A 14,553-nucleotide genomic window follows, 5' to 3' on the forward strand; every position below is an offset into this window, starting at 1 on the left:
AACACTTAATTCAACCATTGGCAATTTATATAATATAGTATCATTAAGTACAACACTTAAATCTCTTTAAATGAAGAAAGAGAACTCCTTCAAATCTTGTGTAAAGAAAACTTAAACTGGAATGTTATTTAGTAGTATAAAATTTGAATCACAGAGTACATCGAGAAAATATTAGACACTTGACAACCATTGATCATTTAGTGGTTCAATTCAATCAAAAACTCATTATTGACATTTAATTCAACCATTGTCCATATTTGTGTTATAACTTATAGCTCAACATTTTGCAAATGTCATTAAATAAACATTTTTTTATATATAGTTGGACTTGGTGAATCCACTTTGTGACTGTTGTAAAATTAAACATAAAACATAAAACATAAAACCAAAAAAAAAAAAAAAAAAAAAGATCAAACACATATAACAACTCAACAAGAATATACATATTTTAAGGGTTACAAGAATTTCACTATGATGATCAAAACAATAGCGAATACAAAGAGTTCAGAATGAATATACACCTTCGCACTAGGGCAACATAACAAGTGCAAAAATTATCAAAATACTCCCCAAAAAATTCGATATTGGTGTACAGTATCTATTTGGCTTCATACCACCCATCAGTGACATACGGAATAATACATAATTTTTGCAAAAGAGAGAAAAGAATATAGGGGTTAAGGATGAATGAGTCTTCTATTTCTCTTCACAATGTTAACTAAGAATTTCAATGAGGCTATGTTTGGTACAATGGAAAAGAAAAGAAAGGAAATGAGAGGACATTGTTAACCATTCATTGTGTTTGGTTCATTTGTAATGAGCCGGATTTTTCTGATAAATTTTTTCCGTTGTCTTTTTCCTTCTGAGTTTGGTTTCTTGTCGATTAGTGTCATCTCGAGTGCTCTGGAGTGATTTTCGAGACTCTTTTCTTTGGATTGACAACTTCCTTTGAGGACCGAGTCATTTCCACATTTTTTGTTTTTCAATACTATTCACTTTTCGTCCTTTTCCCTATTTCGTCTTTTCCTCGTTTGGCACTTTGTTTGCGTAACCACACTTTTTGTGTTCGGAGTTAGTTTCTGACTTCACATATCTTCATTCCCAATGATTTCTATGAGATACGTATCTTTACTTTCTTGAGAAAGTAGTCTGGTTACTCCCGGTGTCCATAGGGGCATAAACGCAAATTTCTTTAGAAACCTTTTCTTTTCTTGGGGTATTTTTCATAAATATCTTTTGAAGACATTTTATTTCAGGGGTATCTAAGAAAATATCTTTTGGAATATATTTTCATTCTGAGGCAGTTTCGCAGTTTTCACTTCTTGGAGGGGTCATTGTGCAATTAATGAAAGTTATTGCTCAATGCCTTGTTTTGAACCTAGATTCTCGTACGTGATTCATTTTCACATTTCGTTGAGTCGTGGACTCTTAGAATTTCCTCCTGGACGATGTTTTCCAGTTTCAGGGTTTCTGGCCCCGGTTTGCGCCAAACTTGTTTTGGGTATAACTCTCTGCTCGAGACTCAATTTTTGACGCCGTTTCTTCCGTTGTTCATATTTTCTCATTTGGACTCTTTTTTGTTCACAGAGTTTTGCCATTTGAGCACGTATGCGTGAATTCCACTTTTTCGGACCCGGCAGGGCCCGTTCGGGGCACTTTTTGAGTTTTTCTATAAATAGAAGGTCTTAGAAAGAAAAATCAGATTTTTCTCTCTCTCTCCTCTCTCATGGCCAGTCCAAGCTCCATCCATGGCTGCCATCTTCTCTCTCCTCTTTTGGACTTCTTCCCTTCATTAAAAAGTGGTGATACCTTTGTGTTTATTGTTCCCCTCGGCGAGGCCTTCGATTCCAACCAATTGGAATCTCGTTTTAGCCATTTCTTGAGTTCAGGTTTGAAGTCAAGTTGTATTTTTGATGGGGCTTCCTTGAGATTCATGTTCGTAGTGTTGTCCCCGACAAAACTTAGGAGTTTCGACGGATTCAGAGCTGATTTATTTTGGTGGGGATTTGAGATTTCATCTCAAATGGGAGTAGGGAATGTTTTAGGCTTTTGTGTGTGTTGTATGAAGTGTTTAGCATGATTATACAACTTATATATGTACCTTGTATCAAATCTAGAAAATTGGTAATTTTTAATTCTTTGTATAAGATTTAAAATTCATGATGATATATGACTTTGATTTGAATTGTGGCATGGTAGAAAATATTGTTTTAATATGTTGGTTAACATATATTAAATTTGGATTAATTAAATAAGAATTGCTCTTTTAATTAATATTTTTCTTTTGTGAAATATTTAAGTTCATGGCCATACCTTGTATGGAATTGAGTTGTATTATGCTTCTAAATTAAGTTTTGGCATGTTTGTTAACATACTTTAATTTGAGAGCATTTGGTTGAGTTTGGAAATCTAGAGACTTTAATTAAGAGAATTAATTAAAATCTATTTTGGTGGTTTCATGGGCCTAATTAAGCTTGTGTGTGAATATATGTAATGGCCATGATATGTCTATTAACATATATTAAATTGGGGCCAATTGGAAATGATTTGAAATTTAGAGAGTTTAATTATTTTGATGTAATTAAATTCTATCTTGTGTATCCATGGATCTAATCATGTTTTAGAAGTTGTTTCTATTTTAAGAGTATGGATTTAGACTTGTGATGTATTCACTAGATTGTGTTATATGCATTGAAGAGCATTGTTGTTAAGTTTATATTCATAAGAGTATGTTTCTAATATGAATATACTATTGGCTTGTGATTTCGTAGCATTATGGATATGAAATGCTTATTATGCACAATTGAGAGTTATTTTGCTAACTTGTTACTATGTAATAGTAATATGTATAAGTTATGAACTTATTTGGCTTATTTTGGAATCTTGGAACATTGTTGAGTTAAGATGGCTAGGGTTTGGCTCTAGTACGGGGACATGAGTTCTCTAAGTCATTGAGATAATGCGCACTTAGGGTGGTCTTCCCTGCAGGTTAATGCCCGGAATAACCATTGAGGTCTCGGCAGAATTCCGAGCGTGATGTCCAAGTATTCCACTGTTTGTTTTCGCATTCAATTCCAAGTTGACAATCATGTTTACCTTGTTAACTTGTGATTTTGGCTATTGGCGATTTTGATGTTGTTAAGTACATCCATTCTAAATTGATATATTTAGTTGATTTCACACTTTTAGATTTCTAGTTGATAACCTAGAGAATCTATGTTTTGATGTGTGGTATTAGATATTCTAATTATGCTAAATTGTTTTATTCAGTTGATGTTGCATTTTAGACTTCAAGTTGATAACCTTGAGAATCTATATGTTATTGCTTTGTGTAAGCATGCTCCTATGTTGTTGCTTTGTGTAAGCATGAACCTATGTTACTAAAATTGCATGAATGAGGTGATTGATGCTAGAAATGATCTTAGGTAGCTAGGATGCTCCTCGAGTCTCACCTTTGACATAGACGTTAGGTGGAATGAACCACAATGATTAAATCATGCAACTTGTAAAACGTAGGTCGATGCATGCTCATTTCCTACGAGTAACTTTATATTACTCACCCCTACGATACTGGGGCATATTTCAGGTGCAAGAATCAAAGTTGAGGTCTTTATTATGCTTGGATGGTTTGTGGACTTGGAGACTTCCACTTTTGTGAAGGTTGGCTTGGAATGCCAATTGTAGTCTTATATGTCAACATGTGTACATTTGATTCCTTATATGTAATGTGTACATGAGTACACTCTTTACGATGTATTTGACATGTATGAGATGAGGCCGGAGGCCAATGACATGTAAATTGTATCCTATGTAAATTTTGACTTCATGGAATATTATGAAAGTATTGTAAAATATTGAGTTTTTGATTCACCATGTTTGCATTGGGTGTGAGAATTCTATTTTGATTCTTCCATTAGCATTCACACCATGTATGAAGTGTGGCCAAGTGCCAAGTGGCATTTTGAAACCATTTCATAGTTTTGAATTCCAAGTTTTCGTTCCAAACTTCATTTTTGGCATTTTGGCCGTTGGGGGGTCATATTTTGCATCGTCCATATTTTTGGGCCATGGACCATTGTATCACATCTTACTAGGTAAGTTACGTTTGCGTGCATGGTCGTTTCCGGACAAAGCTTCTTCTTTGGTTAAATGAGCCTCCTACGGACTCATTTTACACTTTTGTTGCATTTTCTGACCTAAGGGTATTTTGGGAATTTACTTTGGGACATAAATTCCGTTATTCATATGATTGAATAGAAAATATGATTTTAGGGGGGGTTTCTTTTTTGTGTTTTTCTAGAAAATTCCATCTTGGCATCGGAAATCGCATCCAAAGTTCAGCTCTCAGTTTTTAAATTTAGCAGCTTTTTGGACCCTCTGGACCAGTTTTCTTGGTATGGCATTTTGGGCATTTCACATTGTGTATTTTTCAATTTTTCTTGTGGTTCACATAGAAAACTCGATTTTGAGGGGGGTTTCTTCTTTGAGTTTTTCCAGAAAATGTCATCTTGGCCCTCAAATTTCCATTTTTTCCAGAAAAACCCCTGCTGCCAGGTTTTTTGGGCTGCCCATTCTGCCTCCTTCACATGTAAACGGTTACGAGGGGTTTTGTAACCGGTTACACGTGCATGGGCAGTGTGTTTCTCGTGATTTTTGGCTTCCTAACCGGTTAGGAAGGTCTCCTAACCGGTTAGATGTTCTTGGTTGCCATCTTTTTGACCGTTTCGCCCCTTCTTCTTCCGTTAGCCATATCTTCTTCATCCGGACTCCGAATCAAGTGATTTTTGAGTCTAAGTTCATTGATTTTTCGTTTTATTTCCAATGGTTTGCTCGGTGGCACCCACTTTTAGGCTGGAAATGATGATTTTTCCCCTAGGTGTATTCTTGTCCGTTTTTGAAATGTTATTTCCGCATTTGGTTCCTTTGGGTCCCGTGACCTCGTTGAGGGTCACAATGGTGCTTAGAGTCATGTTATATCTCTAGAGATTGTTGTTTGTCTTTTGTTTCCACATTTCAGATCCGTTATCAGATCATCTTTCGGTTCATCACTAACGCACCGGGTTGAAAAACTTGGGCCGTCACATCATTAGTAAATGAAAATAAAGGAAATGATAGTAATCATATTTCGGAAGAAAAAGGAAATGATACTATTTAAATAAAATTACTATACTACCCTTTTTCATAGATTTTGTCTTTTATAAAAGTAAGGGCAAATTCGGTATTAACAAAGTTTTATTAAAAATGTTAGCATTTCCTTCTCTTTCCTTCTATTTCCTCCCATTTTTGGAACAATTGAAAAACTAACATTTCATACCTAATTTGTATCATTCCAAACCCCTATATTTCCTTCTTTTTCCTTTAAAAAATTATATCAAACACACTATTTCATTTCCCTTCATAATCTTTCTTTCCTTCTTTTACCCTTCTACCAAACGGGGCTTGAGAATCCTATTTTTTATCAATAAGATTGCATAAATCCATTATTGGGGATGAATTTTTTCTGTCCTTTTTTTTGTTAACCTCTTGGAAAGTGAGAGTGGATTCTTCAACCAACAATAATGTGTTATTATTGTTAGACTTCTTTTATAACATTAGAAAGTAACTAAAAAATAAAACAAAAAATTATTATTTTTTAGGTAGATCAACCTAATATCTATTTTTTTTTAATATAGTCTAATCATATCTTGATAATAAGGGTAATATCGTAAGAGGAAATTTCTCCTCGAGACAAGTATTTTTATTTTTTCACTCTGACTTTCAAAATTATTTTGGTTTTTATGAAATATTTTCTTTTTTTTTTTTAAATGCCTAGTAAAATTTTCACTTAAAAAAATATACACACACACACACACACACACACACACACATAAAGTGTTCATTGGTTCCCTAGTGAGCAATATACTCACTTTTAATGGTAGTTTTAGGGTCTAATTTTATGGTAATTAGTTAATTAATCTTTTCGTTTCCTTATTTTAAGAAAAATAAATCGAATGTATCCGACTATTTTATGTGAATGATAATGACATTATCACAATGTCACTTACTATAATAATATCATTATAACATCATTGCTAACTAGTATCGAAGTTATTATTAATTTTGTTAAGAAACTACTCTTTATATTCGTATGTAATAGTTTTAAGCTATGAAGCACCGGCACAATGCTTACCCCCAATGTGCCAGTATTTGACACGTGTCCCAGGTTTGGACATGTATTTGACACCTCAAATCCATATCTTGACTTTTTTTAATAATATATATATATATATAAAAGAACGAACACGTCAATAACACTCTAAAGGACATGGCTTTGTGTGTGTGTGTGTGTGTGTGTGTGTGTGTGTCTATACACACACACACATTGAATGGGAGGGCGAAGAAGGGGATAAGTACAATGGAGAAGGATCCTCTACTTGTTCCCCAGTTTGGGATATACAACAACATCTCAACCTTTTTGTAGTGTATATCCCGAATTGGAGGGAACAGTATCATTGTTTCGCTGGAAGGGATCCGGTCCAAATACAATACAACCCAATATTTTTTTACCACCTGTTTGGTCCTAGATTTAGACCCTTTAACTCGAGTCGTGACAAACTTTGTCACCCCTATAATACAACTATAAATGGGTTCATGTCATAACAGGTCGACACTATTAACCCGTTTAGTTAATCGCATCGTGTTTGGATTGAGGTGGTTCAACTCATGTAACCCGTTTATATCCATTTAACTATATGTGTCATAAACAAATTTATATTGAAGTTCCCTAAACTTATATTATAATTTACTCTTTTGCAGACTAGAGCCTATTTAGTAATTTGATTTAATTGAAACTTATATTTTTTTTAGTATTTATTATTTGATTGACTATTATTAATAATTTAAATAGTATAATTTTTTTGTTTTAGTAAATAAGTCATTAACCGGGTTAAAGTGTAACTTGTTTAATAAACAGGTCAAACTAACGTTAAGGGTTCATGACATGAATATTATTAACGAGTTGACCTATTTAATAAAATAATCGGGAGACAATTATGACTCACAAACACAAATTCTCACCCTACTGCATTGCTAAATTTTTAAGATTTGCCTATTAATTGTTGTCCCTCCTTGCATCGTCCAGTGCTTCTTAGTCGTAGATATTAAGAATAAAACAATTTGGCTACTCTTTGCATCGCTCCTCCTTGTGTCCCCTCTTCTGTGGACCCCTGTATGTATTTCTGTTAGTCTGCTGCCACCCGATACTCAAATACAAAACCAACAAAGGTCTAACAAGTTTGGACCCTCCTTCGATTTAATCACAACCATCAAATTCCAGGTAGATTCCTTCTACTGGGTTTTTGCATAGCATAAACCTCTTTTAATTCAAAAGTTCGGTACCCAGATCAAACAAATGCTGACTGTTAAACCCTCTGTAATAACCTGAGATGCAGCTCAACTGTTTGATAAAATTTCCCTTACAGAGCTTAACTCTCTCTTAGCTCTTGTCTCCCATGTTGTAATACCCGTATTTTTTTTTATTAGGAATATTTTTGTATCTAGTTGACTTTTTGAGGAAGATTAGTGATAATAGGTTTCCTTTTAAAAAGTTTGAAATTTTTTTTAAAAAAAAGATCCTAAATTATCTCACCTACCAGTTATTATTACTCTTTATAAGTTTATCTTACTCTGTATATCAAATTACGATATTTTATAAATCGAAAGAGAAATAAAGATAATAGAGTTATGTAGAATGAGTGAGATCTGACGTCGCCTACCTGCCTGTAGTTTCTAGAAAGAGAGTTGATGATCGGAGATTCGTATAGCAGAAGGGATTAGCATTTTCAGGCAAGTTAATCTTGCATTATACTTTTATATATATTTGTAACTTGTTCATTAAGAATCCAATTTGTATGTTTTAATAATTATAGTAAAATTGATGATGGTTATTATTATAATAGGATAGTTGTGTAATTGTTATCATGAACTTATTTGTATGCAATCAAGGGAACTATTTATTATTAATAATTAAATAAGGTTTAATCATAGAAATTATAATCATTGATTTTAGTTAGAATTGTGAAGACTGGGTATATTATTATTATATTTGAAATTGATTCTATAATTGTACATGATTCAATAAATCCTTTCATTCAAAAGATTAGAATGATTATTAGTGATGGGTTACTATTTTGATCTATGTGTATTTGTTTGATAAAGTATCAAATATGGTGGAAGATATGAATTAGAGAACAAATTTGTGTGTATTATTATTATTTATATAATTTACCATAAATATAATATTATGTTTACATATGAATTTGCATATATTCATCATGGGAACTGATTTTAGAAATTCTATCTCTCTGCATAGATTGAATTAAATATTTATATACTGGCATCAACTTTATTAGCTATGTAATGTACCGTGTAGATGCTAATGATAATATATATATATATATATATATATATATATATATATATATATATGTATGTATGTATGTATATATTATTTAGATACCTTTTCTAGATAATTTTGATAATGAATCTTGTGAGTTGATTATAGGTCTGTGATTGGGTTAGATGACATGGAATTATTTTTAACTTCCATAATTTTGGTTTGTTACCAAGTTCTAGGCATGCAAATCAAATTGGCATGTTAGTGGGTTTGTGTAAGCCAAATTGCAGGGCAAGTGAATGGGAGAGAGTGTAGCTTACCCCATATGAATTTTGAATTAGGTTTAGACTAGCTGTGTTTACTTTCTAAATCTATTATTTTTGGGTTCACTCGTGTCTGAAATTAAATGTTACTTTTAGTTGATTTTTAAGTATTTTGCATTAAATAAATTAGGGAAAATAGTAATTATATTTCAAAAATTACAGAATATTCCAGTTTACTCTTTTTCATCATATTGAACTCAATTGTGATGAAATTCTGATTTTTAGATGATGTCTAGATAGTTTAAATGAAATAAAACTTGAAAAAGTATTATTTTCAGCACTAAAAGGGAGAGTACAGAAAAACTATTAAGAGTTAAATTCTAAAATTTTGCAGGGTATTATATTTAATATTAGGCTATGTCCAGGAATTTTGTACTCTCACTACTTGGGTCTTTAAAGTTCTGTTTTTAAATTAAAATGGTATTTGGGTGTATTAATTATTAATATGAATTATTAATTAATAATATCTTTCATAATTCGCCATAATTAATAATTAATGGATGGGTTTGGATTAGTCGGAGGGGTAGTCAGGGACTGACCCTATGATGACTTTTGGGTATGGTCAGGGACCTACCTATTTGGGAGTGCACTACCCTTTTATTATGGCCATGGGTCTAATGAGCCCTTATTGTGTGGGCGTGATCAGGGATCATCCGGGGAGTAGACGTACAATCCAGCCACACGTGTGTTTTCGGTAGTCAGGGACTATGCGATTCACACCACTTTATTGGATGAGAGCCCGGGGCTCATATGAGATATGTAGATTTATTAAAAATAAATGATGGTTATTTAATGAGTTTTATAATTAACTGGAATATGCATATTTAATTAATGCATTTATTGAGTTGCTTATATATATGGAAATACAAGGTAAGGTTAGCTTGCTGAACGATGATTGTGTTTAGCATTCCTTGCTAAGCTTGTGAGCTCACCCCATTATCACATTTCAGATGCTCGTAGAATAGGAACGTGATGGAGACACATGACGGGGATGGATTTTAGCTCCTTGCATATTTATTTATTTTTACTCAAGTTTTCCTTTATTATGATCATTGTAATAAAGTTGGCATTTTGTGCGACTTTGGTTTAGTTAATTTAGTGGTTATAGATATTTTCTTATGTTAGAGAAAATTTCACCTCTATTCACTATAAATTTGTCAGACTCTCATATTATTAAATTATATGATGAGATTCATTGGAATTCTATTTATGGTGGATATATGTTGAGAATGGGTGGAAATTATACTTTAAATTTTATATGCAGAACAAGTAGTTTTGTATTAAAATTTGGGGTGTGACACATGTTAATGCATATACATACGTAAACAAACTGAAAATTGGATAGTATTACCAATGGGCATCAGCCCAAAAGGTATGATCTCCTCTACAAAGGGGAGCTTGAGTGTTTGAGCCCAGCTAGGGGCTATATCGTGGGCGTGTGTACATTTGCTTGAACTTTTGGGGAAAAAAAAGGGTTAGTTTTTTTTTTTTTTTGCAGATTCTGTATGTGTAAGTGGGTTGCCACCCATTGCTTTGTTATTTACTTTTATTTTTTCTTTTGTCTTTTTGTTTTCTTTAAGCTTTAGTCTTGTTTGGAGTTTAGATAGCATAAGAAAAAGGTATATTCTTTGTTTAATATAACTGTATATTGTTTAAACTTAGTTGAAGCGTTAAGCCTGTCAGGAAGTCTATTTGGGTAGTTTGGCTTATAAAGATGTCAAATTCATGCCGTGACCATTCACTTGGTCTGATCATTGCTATTTTTAATGTGACGACCCTAGACTTTTCAACCCAGCATGTCCTTTGATGAACTGAGGATTAACCCAATAATGGATCCAGATGCGGAAGCAAGAAGCAATACAATGGTCTTCCAAGCTATAACACACCTTCAAGACCCTAATATGACCTCTCATGAGGTTGTGGAACTCAATGAGGACGGACGCGGAAGCAAAAGACCGAAAAGATAACAATTAAGCCCCAGGGGCAAAATAGTTATTTCTAAAAAATATGGACTCAGGTGCCACTGAGCACACCACTAGAAATAAAATGAATAATTAATCAAGATGAACTCAAGAATCGCATGATTTGGAGTCCGGACGAAAGAGAAACGACAAGACGAAGAAAGACGAACACTTAAGGCTAAAAGGGTAAAATGGTAATTCTAACTAAAATGGGTATCCTCGTGTACACCATTGGATAGATAATGAAAAATTAACCAAGATGGACTCAAGAATCACTTGATTCGGAGTCCGGATGGCAAAGATATCAAGTTCTGAAGTCGAAGGAAGGGAAACCCTATCCCGGTTCGAACCAAAAACTGACACTACTTCACTAAAACTTGAATTTCTCAAGCTACAAGTGGAATCTAAAGCTGAAATTGGTACCATTGGAAAGCTTATTTCAACTTGGTCAATTTAGACTCAAGAATGGACCAATTCAGAGTTAAACGAAGAAGATACGATAACCCGAAATTGGAGGTGCAGTGTTAAACCAACACACACACACACACATGAACAATGCTACGAGCACTTGTGAAAGGCTACAAGCAGTCATGTAGTGCACACCCCAGGGAAAAAACCCATTACCCCATTTACGAGCGCTCGTAGCCCCTTGGAGCGCTCGTTCTGCTGTAGGCTGCACCTGAAATGCTAACTTAAAATGCAATTTTGAGGACTTTCTGGGCCTTTTTGAAAAAAATACAAAGAAGAAACCCCCCTCAAAATCATGTTTTCTAGCCAACCATATGGACAGAAACAAAAAAAAAATACAATGAAATGTCTAGAATACCCCTAGATCAGATTTGGCTCAAGGTGGCAAAAATGCAACTTTGCACCAAGCATGCATTTGACCCCAAATGCACTTCTAAGCTGAAATGAATATGCACGCAAGCGTAATAAGTGATTTAAGCGTAATAAGTGACACCTAATGTCTATGTCAAAGGGTAGACTCAGCGAGCATCCTAAGCTACTCATGCAATTGAAATGAGATACATGACATACACGCATACCGGTTACAAGTTACTAAACGGAGATGAAAACATGCGAGGTAAGTATACAAAACACAGGTATACTAAACGGAAATCAGAAACACACAAGGCAAGTATACAAGACACGAGTATACTAAATGGAGTTCTAGATACAAGAAGCAAGTGTACGGTTTCAAGTGTGCCCAACGAGATCTAAATACATGAAGCAAGCATAATGCAATTAAGCAAGGTAGGAAATACTCCATACAATCACGACAAGGTTCTTAGATCTTCAAGAGATAACACTTGAAATCTAAGGGTTCAAAGATTATGCTTGATAGTATAAACTATTACATGTGGTCCATGCCACCTAGGATCTAAGTCAAGTTACACGAATAGGATCGTTCCTAAGTCACGATAGCATAAAGTAACATGAAATAAGATAACTAAGAAATTTAACAAGATTGAAACAATTCAATTAACACGACAAGGACAAGGCGCGAAATCAAGGATAATGCACAATATCTATGCAATTTAAACAAGTTGGATCATTCCACATAACACAAAAAGTTCAATACATGAAATTAAGGATAAGGCATGATATCTATGCAATGAAACAAGATTAAAACATTCCATGAAACGCAAGAAGAGTTATACATGAAATCAAGAACAAGACATAATATCTATGCAAGTAAATAAGTTTGGAACATTCCGATTAACACGAAAAGGTTTTACATGAAATCACGAATGAAGCATAAAATCTATGCAATGAAACAAGATTGGAGCATTTCATATACACGACAAGTTTAAATCTTCAAGGAATAGCAACTTGAAATTTAAAGAGTGAAATCAACCAATGTGGAAAACTCGAATATCGCCCGGATTAAAACCGTACTCTTGAGATCACTTTAGGGCTACTAACCCATAGTTATCTTTCCCCTAGTGTGCACTATAGTTGTAGAGGGACAATCCCCCTTACTAGAACCAAGTCCTAGCCATGTCAATTCTTAATTGATATCCTAAGTCCCAAAATCAACAAGTTGTGTAAACCAAGATAGTATCAAGATACAAGAGATGCATTAAACCATATTCCATGCACAACTAAGATTTTGGAATACACAAGTCATGCCCTAAGTTCTCAACTATGATGGCATGTGAAATGTCAAGAAATAGTAGTATGCATCTACAAAGATTACAAACTAGGATTTAAAACACAAGGAATCCATTGATGTAAATATACCACAAGTATAAGATTAATGATTTAATTATTAGTTTAACAACTCTTGAACAATTAAATCATTCCAATGTAAGGGTGCAAGTTCATTAACGACATTAATGGAGCTAAGTTGCAACAAGTTATGATACATGATAAAAAGGTAAAAGCCCCATGAAATAGATGTCCAAATCATTATAATACTAAGTAGAAATTAATTAACCTAATTAATTAATTTCTCTAGAAATCAAAGTTGTCCGAAAATCCTCAAAATAACATATGTGAATGTCCATTTCATGGTGATTGCAAATATCACATCAATTTCACAAAGTAAGCAAGATAACATCATGTGGAATTTAATTAATTTAAATTAATTAAATCTCTAGATTTCAAATGTTGTTCAAATGGTCCCAAATAAATATATATCAAGGATTAAGTCATGACCATGCTATATATCAAGTCAAAAATGGAATACAAGCAAAGTACAATTAACTAGAATTTAAATCAAATTAAATCCATTTAATCTCTAGATTTGAAAACTCATTCAAATGGTTCAAAATAAATATATATCAAAGATCAAGAGAAGGCCATGCCATATACCAAGTCAAAAGTGAGTTATATGCAAGCAATGATAATCATTAATTTCTCAAATTAATAAAAGACATGCATACAACTTGTATGTCATACAAAAACAAGTAAAACCACTTGGAAAAGTAAATTATAACACCCCCTACCTCACAAGAGGATTGTTCCTCTTGAATCCAAGGCTAGCAAGCATAAAATGGTAAACCCTTCTAGGGTTATGAAGAGGAGAGTGAGAGGAAGCTTTTGTATTCTAAGCTTCAAGGTCTTAGGTGAATGGAAAGGCACTAAAATGAAGTCTAAAGCTTTAAAGCAAGCTTAGTCTTCAATGGTGGCTAGGTTAGGGTTCTTAAGAGGAAAGAGATGAATGACTTAAATGTGATAACCTTAAGTTAAAATGGTGGACTTCTCCACTCCCTAGGTGCTCTTGCACTACCTCTCACACACACACTTGCAAGACTTAATTGTGAGCCTACACTTGTCACAAATCCAAGGCTCCATCATAGGCTTAATCTCAAGCCAACACTTGTCAACCATCCAAGCCAATAAGTGCACCGGCCAACAAGTAGGTGAATCTCCACCCTCCAAGTGTCATCATCCAAGGCATCAAGGTGTCTCCACACAAATGTCAACAAGTGGACCAATGAGAATGTGACACTTGTCACACTTTTCGAAAATTGCAAAAAGGTCCTTTTTGAAAATATCTTCCAAATTAAATTACAAAATGGTCCCTAAGATGAAAAATAATTACGTTATATAATTACACTAAAATCCGAAAAGTTTAGAATATTTACTAAAAGTCATGATTTCTTGCCCTTTACAAAAAAAGTAAACACTTAGCATACTTTTCTACAAAAGTAAAAATACACATAGCATGGAATTTAAATATCATGGATGCATGCAAAATCAGGATCAAATCCAAACACGAAAAGTGAGGTTATGCCAACAAAGTGACAGCCGAGAAAAAGACGAAAGATGAATAGTGTCGAAAAACGAAAATGTGGAAATGACTCGGTCCTTAAAGGAAGTTGTCAATCATCACGAAAGAGTCTCCGAAACCAATTCCAAGCACTCGAGACGACACTCAGTGACGAAA

Source organism: Cornus florida, unplaced genomic scaffold, assembly GCF_030987335.1.
Source record: "Cornus florida cultivar Cherokee Brave unplaced genomic scaffold, ASM3098733v1 CherokeeBrave_3.0.0_Hap2_Chr08, whole genome shotgun sequence".
Lineage (NCBI taxonomy): Eukaryota > Viridiplantae > Streptophyta > Magnoliopsida > Cornales > Cornaceae > Cornus > Cornus florida.